The 18,224-nt window shown below is 41.0% G+C and overlaps 1 non-coding gene across 1 annotated transcript; it reads left to right on the plus strand.

The window, feature by feature from the left end:
• The first annotated feature begins 728 nt into the window (after nucleotides 1-728).
• LOC123453982 lies at nucleotides 729-936 on the plus strand. The gene has a single exon (XR_006633140.1). It is a non-coding gene; the product is annotated as a small nucleolar RNA U3 (small nucleolar RNA).
• Nucleotides 937-18,224: the final 17,288 nt, after the last annotated feature.

Here is an 18,224-nt window from a genome sequence, read left to right on the forward strand (position 1 = left end):
AAATTGGTTATGATTTTAACTGGGCAGGAAGAACAAACCAGTGAAAACGACAGTACAGGGAATCATGGGCTGGATCTGCAGGAGCAAAGGAGGCCAGCACAGAAGGTTCACATGGTCTACAGGTTGAGGACAGGTCTTGTTCTCCACTACCATATATAAGCAAGTCATAGTGGCATGGTGTTTTCTCTGGCCACAGGGGGGAAAAATTCATGCAATATATAAAAGCAGTCAGACTCTGCATCCCTGGTGGCACTATTGAGCTGGCAATCTAGTCTTGAAGGCTTGCAAACTGATGAACATCCTATTTTATACACAAGGCATCCAATTATTTTTTCATGTATATGTATGTGTGGTGCATGTACATGTGAATATATGAATGTGGCCATGCATGTCTACCAAAGGTTGATATCAGATGTTGCAGTTACTTTCTCATTGCTGGGACAAACACCCAACCAGAAGCAGCTTATGGGAGGAAAGGGTTTATTTTAGACTTACAGAATCCATCCATCATGGTGGAAGAAACTGGCTTACTTCCATAGATCCATCAACAGCAGAGAGAGAAAAAAAAAAAAAACAATACCAGCAGGCATTAACAGCCAACAAACATGAACAATCAGAGCTCAAACTGCTCTGAACACACCTTAGGGCTGGATTTAAGAGCTTCCCCCAGTGATACCTCCTCCAGCAGGCTGCTGGAGACTTAAGCTTTAAACTTAATAAAAAATACCAAGACTATACTTTCAGGGATCATTTCTATAGTTCCTTACTAGAGAAGTTTCTCTGACTGTATAGAATCCTGGAAACCATGAGGAAGAGGCACAGTGTTCTCTCCTGAGTGTGAAGCTATGGGTGTGGATGTGCAACTGCCCATTGTCATCAATGATGATGTTCTCTCTTCGTGGGAGAGTCAGAGGGAGAGAATGTAGTCTGAGTGGCAAGAGAAAAAGAAAAGGAAAAGAAGAAAAAAATACCTTTGGGGGATAGAGAGATGGCTTAGCAGTTAAGGCACTTTCCTGCAAAGCCAAAGGACCCAGGTTTGATTCCCCAGGACCCATGTAAGCCAGATGCACAGAATGCCACATGCATCTGGAGCTCATCTGCAGTGGCTGGAAGCACTGGTGAGTTCATTCTTCTCTCTCTTTCCCCTCCCTCTCTCTTTCTTTCTCTCTCCAATAAGTAAATAAATATATAATACCTCAGGGGCTGGAGAGATTGTTCAGTTGTTAAGATGCTAGCTTGCCAAGCCTAACAACCTGAGTTCAATTTCCCAATACCCACTTAAGCTAAATACCCAGAATGGCACATGAATCTGGAGCCCAACTGAAGTGGCTGGAGCCCTGGCAAGCCCATACTCTGTGTGTGTGTGTGTGTGTGTGTGTGTGTGTGTGTTTCTGCTTGAAAATAAATAAATAAAGTATTTAATTTTTTATAAATTTTAATTTAATTTAATTTAATTCATTTGAGAGATATAGACAAAGGGAGATAGAAAGAGAGAGAGAGAGAATGGATGAGCCAGGGCCTTCAACCACTGCAAATGAACTCCAGATGCATGTACCACCTTGTGCATCTGGCTTACATGGGTCCTGGGGAGTCAAACCTGGGCCCTTTGGTTTTGCAGGCAAATGCCTTAACTGCTAAACCATCTGTCCAGCCCTAAATAAAGTACTTTAAATACACTTAAGAAAACACCTCAGGTTAAGGAAAACATACATTTGCATTCAAACCACCACATTTTGCCCTTGGCCACCATAGACTCATGTCCATCTCAGAGAGTAAATTGTGTTCAGACTAACTTCAAAGGTCCCCATAGTCTTGACCAACTTTAACATTGTTCAAAAGTCCCAAGTCTTATCTGAGATTTCAGACTGTCTCAACCATGAGCCCTGTAACATCAAAACAAGTTACTGCTTTCAATACATAATGGCACAGAGTAAATCATTTTCATTGTAAAAAAATAAAAGGGGGGGGGCTAACAAGGAGAGACTGAACCATTACAAAGTCTCATCCAAAGTATCAAATCCTTTTATATTTATCCACCCCACAAGTTCCAGAAGACCAAAACCCACATGGTCAGATTCATTCCAGCAATGACCCCACTCTTGGTACCAATTTTCTTTTGTAGTTATTTTTCATTACTGGGGCAATACCCGACCAGAAACAGTTTATTGGAGGAAATGGTTTAATTCAGGCTTATAGGATCCAGGGGAAGCACCACCATGCACAAAAAGCTGGTTCACTTCTATGGATTTATAGCAGGGAGACACCACCAAACAGCCAGCAAATATGAACAGCCAGAGCTCAAATTTACTCTTAACATACCTTAGAGCTTGACTTAAGATCTGCTTCTAGTGACATATCCTCTAGCAGGCTGTTAGAGACTCAAGTTGTAGGTTTAAGCAAAAATACTTCAAACTATGGTAGACATATGTTTACATTAAAACCACCACAGGTATCTTCCTTGATTGCTCTCCCCTTTATTTTACTGAGGAAGGATCTCTCACTCAGCAAGCTCAGAGCTTATCAATTCAGCTAGGCTAGCTAGCCAGCTTGTCCCAGGGATCCTCCATCTATACCTCCCAAGCACTAGGATTACAGGCTGCCAGCACTTCAACCCAACATTCACATGGATGCTAGGAATCTGATCTCTGGTCTCCAGCTCAAGCAATGAACAATCTCTCTAGTCCTTCCATTATTTTTTATCTGATTTGAGTCTGATTATACTGATTTCTGGGAGAACTTTGCTGTATATTCAAACACATTACTTTTCTGTCAAATGGGACTAATAGGATGATAATCATATCTAATATTTGAATAAAGCGTGTGATGTAAAGGAAATATGAGTATATACATGTATGCCCATGTATATATCCTAGTGGCTCATTCAGTTTTTCTGGAGAACTCTGAAAAATACATACTCCTTTTTTTTGTAGTTATGCATAGATATATTGAGTAAAACTGCAGAAATATAATCCAAAACATTTAAGTGTTCTACTTTGGCTTTAGGTTATGGAAAGGCCTATACTAGCCTCATGCCAGACTGAGCTAGTTGCTCCTTGTAGGGTTATCCATTCCTCTTTGAAATCAGGTGGATGGTGTTGTTACACAGACCTCTTCAACATCTCAGATCAAGCCTTCAGCATTTCCTAATTAGAAAAGCAGCCACATTAATAAAACACCCCCTGCTGGGCTGTTGAGGATGTGGGCTCACATTTGTATTTAACCAAAGACTCGCACAAATGAAACTGAGAAGGATAATTATATTTTTGTATTTTGTTACAGAACCAAGGGAAGAAAAATAAATACACTCATCTGGCCTGAAAGCCCACGTGGTAGGCCTGGAAAAAACCATAGAGAGGATTAAAAAAAAAAAAAAAAACATAGAAAGCTCCTACCATGTGGAAGGCAGGAGGGTGTAAAGAGCCCATGTGGGAAGTAAGGGTTGAGAGTTCTCCCCTCATCTCAGCCTAGCTGTGTTGAGATGAGGGGAAACTCACCTGAATTTGGAGGTTCATGAGTGGTCAGGCAGCCCAGAGAGCCTTCTCTTGTAAATGTATTTATAACCCTATGGTGGTGAGTCCTACCTTTCTGCTCAGGTGAGTCAGAGAGACAGCTGATTTGTCTATGCTAGAGGCTGTCTAAGGAAAAGGCTAACCATGACACCAGGTTCCAGGGGCTGAACTTGACCAACCATAGTGTTAGGATTAAATTCTAGGAAAGAAGACCTCCCATTCAGGAGGGACCCAGATTGTTTGTGGAAAAACAGATCTAGGTAAGAGACAAAAAGTCAGACCAGGAAAAAAAAAAAAGTCAGACCGGGGCTGGAGAGATGGCTTAGCAGTTAAGTGCTTGCCTGTGAAGCCTAAGCACCCTGGTTCGAAGCTCAATTCCCCAGGACCCATGTTAGCCAGATGCACAAGGGGGGACATGTGTCTGGAGTTTGTTTGCAGTAGCTGGAGGCCCTGGCATGCCCATTCTCTCTCTCTCTCTCTCTCTCTTTCTGTCTGTTACTCTAAAATAAATAAATAAAAAATAAACAAAAAAATTTTTTTAAGTCACATCATACTTTGATCTCTGGCAAAGTAGAGACTGCAAGGATACTTTCAGGGACCCAGTCACCCTAACTGTCTAACAAAGCTACCTGACTCCCTCTCAGTTCCATTAGGTCGCAATGCTGCAGTCCAAGTATATGGTGCTGGTATCCACTCAGCTTAAATGAGAGATTCATGACAGATAGTATTACAATGGTAGCCACATATGAGAGATGAGCCATGTGCATAGAAGAGGTCCTCAGGGAAGTAGCAGGCTTGCTTACAACAACCCAGTCCTTCCAGAATGAACCCATTCTCTCTCAGAGCAACAGCATCAGAACAGAGCTTTCATGACCTCTCATCCTCCTTTTGGTTCCACTTTTTTTTTTTTTTTTTTCCTTGAGGTAGGGTCTCTCTCTAGCCCAGACTGACCTGGAATTCACTATGTGGCCTCAAACTCACAATGATCCTCTTATCTCCTCTCAGAGTGCTGGGATTAAAGGTGCACATCACCATTCTGGCAGGTCCCACTTTTTGAAGGTATTATTGTCTTCACAGTGCCTCACTGGTGACTAACCTTACAGCACATAAAACTTTAGGGCACACCTGATATATGGACCATAGAAAATAATCCATCTTTCCTGCTACATTTTAATGTCGTCCCCCTCTCTCTCCAGAGCCTCTGCCACTGTCAGAATTTATGGTGGTTTGAATGTGTTTTGAATATTCAATCCATAGCTGATGGCAAACTGGGAGGTGGAGCCATACTGGAGGAAGTGGGTTGCTGGAAGTGGACCTTGAGGTTTATTGGCCCCTAGCTTGCCAGTGTTAGTTCTGCTCACTCTTCTGCTGTTGTTGGCAAAAGGGTGATGTCCAGCAAATGCTTGTGTCATGCTGTTCTCTGCCATCATGGAGCTTCCCCTCCAGACTGTAAGATAAAATAAACCTTTTCATCCCATAAGCTGCTTTTGGTACAATGTTTCATCCAGCAATGAGAAGGTAACTACAACAGTATCCCACATCAGAGTTCTACATTTGTGAGTCAATAAACATGAATTGTCATGTCATCATTCAAAGTCCATAATTTACATTAGGGTTTGACCTTGGGGTTGTGCATTTTATGACTTTGACAAATGTATAACAAATGCGTCTACTTGCCACAGTTTGGATATCCGCCAAAACTCTGTGTGTATATAAAGGGCTTGGTCCCTGGGGGCGGGGGTATTGGGAAGTACTGTGGCCATTTAAGAGGTAGTAGTTACTAGGGATTCCTAATGTCATTGGAGGCATGCACTCAAAGAAAACAGTGGGAGTCAAGGCCCTCCATTCTACTCCTAAGTGGAGATGGGAGCACTTGGTCTGACATATTCTTACCATGACATGCTAAAGTCCAAACCTACAGGATTCCCTGGATGACACTTGAACGTCCATGACAACAAGCCACAATAAACATCTCCTTGCTCCTAAGTAGCTTCTGTCAAACATTCCTTTATGGTAAAAGAAAGTTGACTAACACACCACCATTACAGCTGCTGCCCCTAAGACATAAGACTTTCAGGAAACCTTGCTTATTGTCTCCTCTGTGAATGATTCAGGGTGTTTTGCAATTTAATGGGCATGACTGTTCATTAGGATTTATAGCTGTTTAAACAAATGTATATTACCAGTCAGTTCAAAAGAAATTGTTTCATAGGCCACAGGATATATCCTTTGTATAACTTGTATATATAACTTTTATATAGTTATATTATTATAGTTATATTAGTTATAACTTTGTATAACTAATAAAAGACTTTTAACAGTTGCTAGGCATGGTGGCACATGCCTTTAATCCTAACACTCAGGAGGCAGAGGTAAGAGGATCACCATGAGTTCAAGGCCACCCTGAGACTACAGAGTGAGTTCCAGGTCAGCCTGAGCTAGAGTGAGACCCTACCTTGAAAAACAAACAAAAGAAGACATTTAACAAAAATATTTTACATTAGAATAAAAATCTAGTGGAGAAGTGGAAAAACAATGGCAGGTGAAATTAAAAAAAAAAAACAAAACAGCTGCATGTGGTGGCTCACACCTGTAATCCCAGCAACTAGAAGGATAGACATGAGTTTGAGGCAATCTGGGCTACAAAGTGAGTCTTAGGTCAAGCTGGGCTGGAGTGATACTCTGCCTCAAAAGGAAAAAGAAATGTGACACTTAATAAAGTTTTGAGCAGACAATGATGGGCTTCAAACAGTATGATATCTAAGTTTTTCACTGAGAAGGAATAAATTGCTTTACCTAAAAATATATAGCCCAGGGGCCAGGCTTTAATCCCAGCACTTGGGAGGCAGAGGTAGGAGGATCGCCTTGAGTTCAAGGACACCCTGAGACTACATAGTGAATTCCAGGTCAGCCTGAGCTAGAGTGAGACCCTACCTCCAAAAACCAAAAAATATATATAGCACCCAGGAGCCAGGGAGACAACTCAGTGGGTAAAATCATTTGCTGTGCAAGCATGAGACCCTGAGACAGTTCATGTTTGATTTGCCAGCACTCATGTCACATATGGATGTGGCCACCTATGCCTGTAACCCCAGTCCTGCTAGAAGTGAAGACAGAAAAGTCAATGGAGCTTGCTGACTGGAGACAGCATCTCTTGGTTTAGTGAGAGACTCCATCTTGATAAAAACAGATGGATAAGCAAAAAGAGGAGGTCATGCAACATTTTCCTCTGGCTTTCACACAAGTGTGCACAAGAAGCATGCATTACACACACATTATGACATTTTAATACAGGTATATATTTTGATTATTTTCTCCCAAATTACCCTTTCTTGTCCTCCTCGCACTCCTGCTGATCACCTTTGTCACCAAGAATCAAGCCTGCTAGAACTGTGAGAAGCAAATGTTTGTTCTTTAAACTATCCAGTCTATTGCACTCTATTGTAGTACCTCAAGCTGACTACTACCCATCCTCATCTTTAAGAAATTTTTCTCTTGATTAGGAAGTGACTAAATTCACATACAATAACTAGGTAGCATCTACAGAGAAGAATATGAAAAGTAGCTATGAAATTTAATGGTCAAATTTAATACCAAAGTGATTCAAACAAGCAGATTGTGTGGTGTTGATAAGGAAAGACTGAGGTTTTTCAGTTTAGGTCTCTGTTTCCTTTGGGCCCACATTTTACTTTCAGGTTACTGTGAGAAAAGGACAAAAGGCAGAGGAATGAATGAAGACAGACAGAAAGTCAATATACCAAACATTAATATTCCATGGGTGTTCACATAGGTATTTTCAAAAGATGGTATCTGGTAAGTTGGCCTACGAAATCTATTTTCTGGAGGCTAGTAGATGCGTGGAATACATCTTACAGCTCCCTGAGGCTCCAGGCCTCTTTTGTGTCAGAAGCCACACACCAGCCTTTGAGTGCTGGTGAGTTGTTTTCTTATCTGTTGTCAGACTGTGCTGTCTTGGGATGCTGCAGCCTTGCCTGTTCCCTTCCTCAACCAGGGTGCTGTCAGAGGAAACCCATCTTTGCTTCTGGGGAAGTTGATCACTGGGCTGATTATAAATTCCTCTGACACCTTCCCTTGCCTGCAGGTTGTGTCCCTCACTCCCCAAAGCCACCGTTGTATCCCATCTCTGAGACCATTGATTTATTGCTTACTCCCCACTCCTGCTCATGTTGCTCTTTTTGCTTCTGCTCTCTCCATCCACCCACACTCCTTTCTTGGCTACTCGATAATTCTTGGCATTCTTGATACAGCTACCAACAGGCACTCCTCACCAACTGGGTTCTGACACCATACTCTGTGCTAACTGCCCTTCTTCACTCCAACTGTTCCCCCTATTTCTTCCTGAACAGTGTGATTCCCTGGTGGTAAAGGAGATTCAGCCCCTTGTGGGAGCCTCTGGGATTCCTGAGACTCTTAAATATATAACATACAACATGTATAACCAAGAGTGAGCACATGACTTTGCTGCTGAGCACATAATCAAACAATCACAGTTCATGACTTGGTACAAAATGAGATCTTGCTAACTGTGCCACAAGTCTAAAGTTAAAGCCGACATGAGGGCTACAGGATTGCTTAGTGGTTAAGATACTTGCCTATGAACCCTAAGAACCCAGGTTCAATTCTCCAGGTCCCACATAAGCCAGGTGCACATGGAGGCACATGCGTCTGTAGTTTGTTGGCAGTGGATAGAGGCCCTGGCATGCCCACTCTCACTTGCTCTCTATCTCTATCTCTATCTCTATCTCTATCTCTATCTCTATCTCTATCTCTATCTCTATCTCCCTGTCTCTAATTAATTAATAAAAATAAATCTTTTTTAAAAATCAGATATAAAAGCCTAAGAGAAATGACTGCACAGTGAAGTCACCCACCCACAGTCCCCAGGGCTGCAGAGTCCACCTAGACATGAGTCAAATTCTCCTGCCTACCAGCATGAGCTGCTAAGTAGATCTTGTATTTTTTCCCTTTTATCCATAGTATGTATGACATCTCCAAAACAAAAAGAAAAACCTCACCACTCAGTATATGTTGCTATATATTTATTTCCACACATTGTTAATCAATCAGTGCGTATCTCTTGCAAGATACAGCCTAAGTGTTGAGACTAAAAAATCACTCTGGGGATGCAGGGTGTAGCAGCGTACATCAATCCCAGAATTTGGGATGCAGAGGTAGGAGGTTTGCCATTGGTTTAAGGCCAGCCTGGGATACAGAGTGAGGTCAAGGGTATCCTGGGCTGGAGTGAAACCTACTTTGAAAACAAGACAAAATCACTTGGACGGGCGGGGTGAGGAGTTAACTGAGCTGATAAAATGCCTGTTTTGCAAGTATGAAGAACTGAGTTTGTCCCAATCCTCAGTGCATACATGAGAAAAAAATGAAAGCCAGATGTGGTGGCATGTGCACGTAATTCCAGTGCTGGGAATGTGGAGACACCTGCGGCTCAATGGCCAGCACGACTAGCCTACTTGGCAAATTCCAGGACAGTGAGAGACCCTGTCTCAAGGTGGATGGCAGGATAGAGAAAGTGCTTAGTGGTTCAGACATTTGCCTGCAAAGCCAAAGGACTCAGGTTCAATTCTCCAGGACCCACATAAGCCAGATGGGTGGTGCATGCATCTGGAGTTCTTTTGCAGTGGCTGGAGGTATTGGCACATCCATTCTTTCTCTCTCTCTCTCTGTGCCTCTTTCCCTCTCTCTCTCTCTTTCAAATAAATAAATAAAACTTTTAGGAAAAGGTGGATGGGCCAGTGTGACAGCAGATACCTTTAATCCCTGAACTGGGAAGCTGATGTAGGAGGATCACTGTGAGTTCAAGGCCAGCCTGAACTATAGAATGAGTTCCAGGTCAGCTGGGATGGAAAGAAACTCTACCTTGATGCTCTCTCCCCACCCCAACAAAAAGGTGGATGGCACCTGAGAGAAATGATACCCAGGTTGTCCTCTAGCCTCCATACACACTTGCACATGTATGTCTGGACACACATGAACATGCATGCACACACATGCAAAAAAAAAAGTCACTTCAACAGCAAATAAACACTTATCCTGTTCTCTGTTAAAAACAGAATTTTAGACTTCCGGTTAAGATGGCGGCGTAGGTACCACGCCAAAGCAGCCTAGGGGGGAAAAAACCAAAAATACACAGAATACACACTTTTACTAAAAAGTGAGGTGTATAGGAAATTGAGGCGGCAGCGGAGAAGTGGAAGAGTTATAGAGCATCCAGAGCCTGCACAGGCGGGAAGGGCGGCTCCGGCAGCTCGGCCATTCGCCGCAACCACGGCGCAGAAGAAAACCACCAGACTCTCGGCTCGAGCCACAGGAGAAGCCAGGTGCGGGATTTCCCCCTCGCACCGCGCAACTCGGGAAACGTGAGGGGAGAGCAGCAGCAAGCAAACCGCGAGGTAGAAGCACACGTGGAGCAGCGAGACAACCAGAGCAGCCGCGGCTCCCTCCCCTCCCCTACCCCAACGCCTGAACCCAGCTCCAGCGAACACAGCAGCGGCCCGGGACCAGCCACGCCAACATGGGCTGACGGCAGGACCCAAGCAGGAGCAGAGTTCGGCAGCAACTTCAGTGGCTCCAGCACCGGTACCAGCGGCCCCAGCAGCAGCGGACCCAGGAGCGGCAGCGGCGGCAGATCCCGCAGCAGCGGCTTCGGGGGGAGCAGCGGCGGTGGACACGGCAGCAGCAGCTTCAGCAGCGGTGGTGGCTCCGGTGGTGGCAGCTACGACATCAGCAGAGGCAGCAGCAGTGGCTCGGTTTGCCCCGTAGGAAAAGCAAGTGCCCAGCTCCAGAAATCAGAACAGCAGCCCGACGACCCAGGCAGCAACTTGACTGAGACCAAAATCACCCAAGGTAACTGGGATTGCACCAGGGAAGGGTCTCACTTGGTCACAAGCTGACTTGGATACCTCAACAGACCAGAAATCTAAACCTCTTTGTTGATAGAGGATCTGGCCATTATAATAACTACTCTTGCATACATACTCGGGGCTGTTTTTGATTGAATGTGTACAGTGTTTAGTTAAATTTTAGAATCTACCTATATTTTATTCCACTCAGCCTGCTTGAATACTCCTATAGCAGGGAAACTCAACCCCTAAGAACATCTTTGTAGATACTCTGAGAGTCTTAAGAGCCACACCTAATACCTTAAGGTCCTACCCTGAAAATATATTACATCAAACCAATTGATACAGCTAAGAATACACAGCTAGCTAGAAAATCCAAGCATTAACTTAATCCAAGATGCAAAAATATATACATTATAACACAAGAAACACTAAAAAGCAAGACGATATAAATCCACCTAAAAGTATTAATGCATCAGAAATGTCCTCCAGTGAGAAAGAGTTAGAGGAAATACCTGAGAAAGAGTTCAAAAGAATAATTATAAATATGTTCAAAGAGGTCAAAGAACACATGAAAATAATCAAAGAAGAAATCAAAGAGGAAATCAAAGGAATCAAAGAAGAGGCAGGACACCAATTTAATGAAATAAAGAAGGCAATACAAGACATAAATAGGGAAATAGAAATAATAAAGAAAAACCAGTCAGAATTACTAGCAATGAAGAACACAGTTAATGAAATAAAAAACTCTGTAGAAAATCTCACCAGTAGGATGGATGAGGGAGAGGACAGAATATCTAAGCTAGAAGACCAGGTGGCAGACCTAATGCAGTCCAACAAAGAGAAAGACAAACTTATAGAAAAGTATGAGTGGGAATTTCAAGATATTCAGGACACTATGAAAAGATCCAATATGAGAATTCAGGGCATAGTAGAAGGAGAAGAAATCCACTCCAGAGGCATAGTAGGCATCTTCAACAAAATCATAGAGGAAAATTTCCCCCAAATTGGGAAAGAGGTGCCAATACAGATACAGGAAGCCTTTAGAACCCCAGCCAGACAAAACCCAGAAAGAACCTCTCCTCGCCACATTATAATCAAACTTCCAAACACACAAACCAAAGAAAAAATATTGAAAGCAGTTAGAGAGAAAAATCAAGTTACCTACAAAAGCAAGCCCATAAGGATTACAGCAGATTATTCAACACAAACTTTTAAAGCCAGAAGGGCTTGGAGTGATATATTCCAAGTTCTGAAAGATAACAACTGTCAACCAAGGTTACTTTATCCTGCAAAGTTATCCATTCAAATAGATGGAGAAATAAAGACATTCCATGACAAAAGCAGGTTAAAGGAGTATTTGAAGACAAAACCAGCTTTACAGAAAATACTTGATAGAATCCTCCATACTGAACAAAAGGAAAAGCACACATATAAGGAACCTAGAAAAAACCAGCTATACTCAAATACCAGTTAACATAAGAGAGCACAGTTAGAACCAGTAACACACACACACACACACACAAAAATGGCAAACATAAATACACACCTTTCAATAATATCTCTTAATATCAACGGTCTCAATGCCCCAATGAAAAGACATAGATTTGCAGACTGGGTTAAAAAGCAGGATCCTACAATTTGTTGTCTCCAAGAAACTCACCTTTCTACAAAGGATAGACATTATCTTAGGGTGAAAGGTTGGAAGACGGTGTTTCAAGCAAATGGACCTAGAAAACAAGCAGGGGTTGCTATCCTAATATCAGACAGGGTAGACTTTAGTCCAACGTTAGTCAAGAAAGATAAGGAAGGTCACTTTATATTGATTAAGGGCACACTCCAACAGGAGGACATTACAATCCTAAACATATATGCACCTAACATGGGGGCTCCCAAATTCGTCAAACAAACACTATTAGAACTAAGGTCACAGATAACACCAAACACAGTGGTGGTGGGTGACTTTAACACCCCACTCTCATCAATTGACAGGTCATCCAGGGAAAGAATAAACAGAGAGGCATCTGGACTAAATGAGGTCATAGAAGGAATGGACCTAACAGATATATACAGGACATTTCATCCAAAGGCTGCAGAATATACATTCTTTTCAGTAGCACATGGAACATTCTCTAAAATAGACCATATATTAGGACACAAAGCAAATCTTAACAAATTCAGGAAAAATTGAAATAATTCCTTGCATTCTATCTGACCACAATGGAATTAAAGTACAAATCAGTAGCAAGAAAGGCTATAGAGCATACACAAAATCATGGAAACTAAACAATACACTACTAAATGATGAGTGGGTCAATGAAGAAATCAAAAAGGAAATCAAAAAATTTATAGAGTCAAATGATAATGAGAACACAACATACCAAAATCTCTGGGACACATTGAAGGCAGTTCTAAGAGGTAGATTTATAGCCTTAAGTGCCTATATTAAGAAATTAGAAAGGTCGCAAGTAAACGACCTAATGCTTCGCCTTAAAACCTTGGAAAAAGAAGAACAAGGCAAACCAAAAATTAGTAGACAGGAAGAAATAATAAAGATTAGGGCAGAAATTAATGAAATAGAAACAAAAAGAACAATCCAAAGAATTAATGAAACAAAGAGTTGGTTCTTTGAAAGGATAAACAAGATTGATAAACCCTTAGCAAATCTGACCAAAAGAAAGAGAGAAGAGACACAAATTAAAAAATCAGAGATGAACAAGGTGACATCACAACAGATTCCAGAGAAATTCAAAAAATTATAGGGACATACTATAAAAGCATATACTCCACAAAGTATGAAAATCTGAAAGAAATGGATGATTTCCTTGATCTATATGACCTACCTAAATTAAATCAAAATGAGATTAATCACTTAAATAGACCTATAACAAACATGGAGATCCGAACAGTTATCAATAATCTCCCAACTAAAAAAAGCCCAGGCCCGGATGGATTCACTGCTGAATTTTACCAGACTTTTAAGGAAAAGCTAACACCATTGTTTCTTAAGCTTTTCCAGGAAATAGAAAAAGAAGGAATTCTACCAAACTCTTTCTATGAGGCCAGCATCACCCTGATACCAAAACCAGGCAAAGATAGAACAAAAAAAGAAAATTACAGACCAATCTCCCTCATGAACATAGATGCAAAAATTCTCAACAAAATATTGGCAAACAGAATACAAGAGTATATCAAAAAGATCATTCACCCTGACCAAGTAGGCTTTATCCCAGAGATGCAGGGATGGTTCAACATCTGCAAATCTATAAATGTAATACATTACATAAACGGGTTGAAGGACAAAAATCACATGATCATCTCACTAGATGCAGAGAAAGCATTTGACAAAATCCAACATCCCTTCATGATAAAAGTCCTACAGAGACTGGGAATAGAAGGAACATATCTCAATATAATAAAGGCTATTTATGACAAGCCTACAGCCAACATATTACTAAATGGGGAAAAACTGGAAGCTTTTCCACTAAAATCAGGAACAAGACAAGGGTGTCCACTATCCCCACTACTATTTAATATAGTTTTGGAAGTCTTAGCCATAGCAATAAGGCAAGAGACACACATAAAAGGGATACAAATTGGAAAGGAAGAAATCAAGTTATCATTATTTGCAGATGACATGATTCTATACATAAAGGACCCTAAAGACTCTACTAGCAAGCTGTTAGAGCTGATCAAAACCTAAAGCCATGTAGCAGGATACAAAATAAATACACAGAAATCAGTAGCCTTCATATATGCTAACAACAAACACACAGAGGATGAAATCAGAGAATCACTCCCATTCACAATTGCATCAAAAAAAAAATAAAATACCTTGGAATAAACCTAACCAAGGAAGTAAAGAACTTATACAATGAGAACTTTAAAACACTCAAGCGAGAAATTGCAGAAGACACTAGAAAGTGGAGAAACATCCCTTGTTCCTGGATTGGAAGAATCAATATCGTGAAAATGGCAATCTTACCTAAAGCAATCTACACATTTAATGCAATCCCTATCAAAATTCCAAAGGCTTTCTTCATGGAAATAGAAAAAACAATCCAAAAATTCATTTGGAATCACAAAAAACCTCGAATATCTAAAATAATACTGAGCAACAAAAAAGAGGCTGGTGGTATCACCATACCTGATTTTACCCTATACTACAGAGCCATAGTAACAAAAACAGCATGGTACTGGCACAAAAACAGACATGTAGATCAGTGGAACAGAATAGAGGACCCAGATGTAAGCCCAAGTAGCTATAGCCACCTGATATTCAATAAAAATGCCAAAAATACTCATTGGAGAAGAGACAGCCTCTTCAGCAAATGGTGTTTTGAAAACTGGATAAATATCTGCAGAAGGATGAAAATAGATTCTTCTCTCTCGCCATGCACAAGAATTAAGTCCAAATGGATTAAAGACCTTAACATCAGAACGGAAACTTTGAAACTGCTAGAGGAAAAAGTAGGGGAAACCCTTCAACATATTGGTCTTGGCAAAGACTTTCTGAATACAACCCCAATTGCTCAGGCAATAAAACCACAGATTAACCACTGGGACCTAATGAAATTACAAAGATTTTGCACCGCAAAGGACACAGTGAAAAAAGCAAGGAGGCAACCTACAGAATGGGAAAAAATTTTCGCCAGCTATATATCTGATAGAGGATTAATATCTAGGATATACAAAGAACTCAAAAAGTTAAATAATAAGGAATCAAACAAGCCAATCAAAAAATGGGCTAAGGAGCTAAATAGAGAGTTCTCAAAGGAAGAAATACGAATGGCATATAAGCATCTAAAAAAATGTTCTACGTCACTAGTCATCAGGGAAATGCAGATTAAAACTACATTGAGATTCCATCTCACTCCTGTCAGATTGGCCACCATCATGAAAACAAATGATTATAAATGTTGGCGGGGATGTGGAAAAAAAGGAACCCTTCTGCACTGCTGGTGGGAATGCAATCTGGTCCAGCCATTGTGGAAAACAGTGTGGAGGTTCCTAAAGCAGCTAGAGATTGATCTACCATATGACCCAGCTATAGCACTCCTAGGCATATATCCAAAGGACTCATCTCATTTCCTTAGAAGTACATGCTCAACCATGTTTATTGCTGCTCAATTTATAATAGCTGGGAAATGGAACCAGCCTAGATGTCCCTCAACAGATGAGTGGATAATGAAGATGTGGTACATTTATACAATGGAGTTCTACTCAGCGGTAAAGAAAAATGAAGTTATGAAATTTGCAGAAAAATGGATGGACCTGGAAAGTATTATACTAAGTCAGGTAACCCAGGCCCAGAAAGCCAAGCGCCACATGTTCTCTCTCATATGTGGATCCTAGCTACAGATGACTGGGCTTTTGCGTGAGAATGAAAATACTTAGTAGCAGAGGCCAGTAAGTTGAAAAGGAGACATAAAGGGTGGAGAAAGGAAGGGAGGAGGATACTTAATAGGTTGATATTGTATATATGTAATTACAATGATTGTAATGGGGAGGTAATATGATGGAGAATGGAATTTCAAAGGGGAAAGTGTGGGGCTGGGGAGGGAGGGAATTACCATGGGATATATTTTATAATCGTGGAAAATGTTAATAAAAAAAAAAAACAGAATTTTAAGTTGAATTCTGAAAGCCTGGATATCAAAATAATGACTAGTCAGAGAATCTAGTCAGGCAAAAGAGGTGGGTAGGTATGTGTGGTTTGAGTGTAAACGTATGACCCCCGTAGCCTCAGGTCTTCTTTTTATTAAGGTTAAGCTTCCTGCATAAGTCTCCAGCAACTGGCTTGAGGAGGTGTCACTGGGAGTGGATCTGATTCTAGCTCAAATGTGTAGAGAGCAGTTTGAGCTCTGGTGATGAGTACTTGCTTGATTGTTTTTGGTGTTTGCTTCCTGTTTGATTTTTTCCTCTGTGCCTGGATTTATAAAAGGGAACCAGCTCCTTCTACCATTGATAGAACTTCCCCTGGATTTGGAAGATGAAATGAACCTATTCCTCCCATAAACTGTGTCAGGTTAGATGTTCATCCCAGAAATGTGGAGCTGACTTCAACAGTATGTTATGGGGGTTGGATTGGGTAGTTCCCCAATTCTAAACATTTTTTTTTTTTTTTTGGTTTTCGAGGTAGGGTCTCACTCTAGCCCAGGCTGATCTGGAATTCAGTATGGAGTCTCAGGGTGGCCTCGAACTCACAGCAATCCTCCTACCTCTGCCTCCCGAGTGCTGGGATTAAAGGCATGCGCCACCACGCCCGGCCTAAAAATTTTCTTTATGCATCTTAACTCACTGGTTTGGGGGCTTTGCCTCACCTCAACTTGGAATCCCTCATGTTACTGCCTGGATAACAATACCATCTATCCTCCTTCTCCTCCACCTCCTCCTTTTTTTTTTTTTTTTTAAGGTAGGGTTTCACTCTAGCCCAGCCTGACCTGGAAATCACTAGGTCTCGGGTTGACCTTGAACATATGACAATCCTCCTACCTCTGCCTCCTGAGTGTTGGGATAAAAGGCATGCATCACCATGCCCAGCCTGTTTTTTCTTTTTTGTTTTACTTTGTTTTTCTTTCTTTCTTTCTTTCTTTCTTTCTTTCTTTCTTTCTTTCTTTCTTTCTTTTTTTTTTTTTAAAGGCAAGCGCCACTACACCTGGCTATCTGTCCTTGAAAAAGCTTTGGAAGTATGTTGAACAAAAAAGGATACTTTCATTGAAATTTTCCATAAGATATAATGTTGACCAGAGGTTCTGGAAAGTAAGAATCCTATTGAGCAGTTTCCTCCTAACAAAGACATATAGTTACTTCTAACAAAATATATTCTAATTTAGAGACTTAAAATATCTAGTTCAGAGATGCTGAAGCCTCAAACTGGAAGTTGGACATGATGATGAAGTTAGTTGTGATAATGCTAGGGCTATTTACACTGGAAATGAGATCAATAATGTTTCTTATCAGAGGACATGTTCACATTGCCTCCACCAAAGAAGAATCCATCAAGTTAATCAATATTTGACCTTTGGAAAGTTACCACACATACCTGAACATCTTGTCTACTTGAGGTTGGTAAGGATATTAAATGTACAGAAGTTAGTGTAAGTAGTGCCTAGAATGCTATAGGAGGGCAGAGATTACTTGTGGCTAGGTAATAAAAATAAAGCTTGGGAAATAATGATCCCATCTTCTCATCTCTCCTCTTATTTATTCATTCAAATTTTATTAAATGCTTTTTACATTGCAGGCCCAGGCAGAGAAAAATCAATAAACCAAATTTTCCTTATGGTGCTTGGTGGGAAACAGGTGGGCAAACAGATCCCTTTATGTCTATACCATAGGGACTGGAGAAATGGCTCAGCAGATAAAGGTGCTTGTGCCCAAAGCCTGATGGCAGAGTTCAATTCCCCAGTACTCATGTAAAGTCAGATGCACAAAGTGGCACATGTATCTGGAGTTTGTTTGCTGTGGCTCTCCTTTTCTCTCCTTCTGTGCTTGAAAATAAATAAATAAATAAACCAGTCTATGCCACAAGTGCAAGTGATGACTAGTGACAGAGGTGTTGTCCTTCACTAGAGGAGACGCAAGGGAGATAAATTTGGGAAGAAAAATAATGAGTTCAGTTGTGGATACATTGAATTTAAAGTACCAAGGAAATATCTGGAAACATCCAGAACACAGGTGAGAGGTTTCAGTTGATATAATAAATTTACAAGACACCATGGAAGTAGAAAACCAGGAAGAGTGTGAAGAAGAAGAAAATTTTCCAGGACACAGAATCCCATGAAACATGGACTTTAAGATGGAGAAGGAAGTTGTAAAGGTATACTCAGAAAAG

Source organism: Jaculus jaculus, chromosome 12, assembly GCF_020740685.1.
Source record: "Jaculus jaculus isolate mJacJac1 chromosome 12, mJacJac1.mat.Y.cur, whole genome shotgun sequence".
Lineage (NCBI taxonomy): Eukaryota > Metazoa > Chordata > Mammalia > Rodentia > Dipodidae > Jaculus > Jaculus jaculus.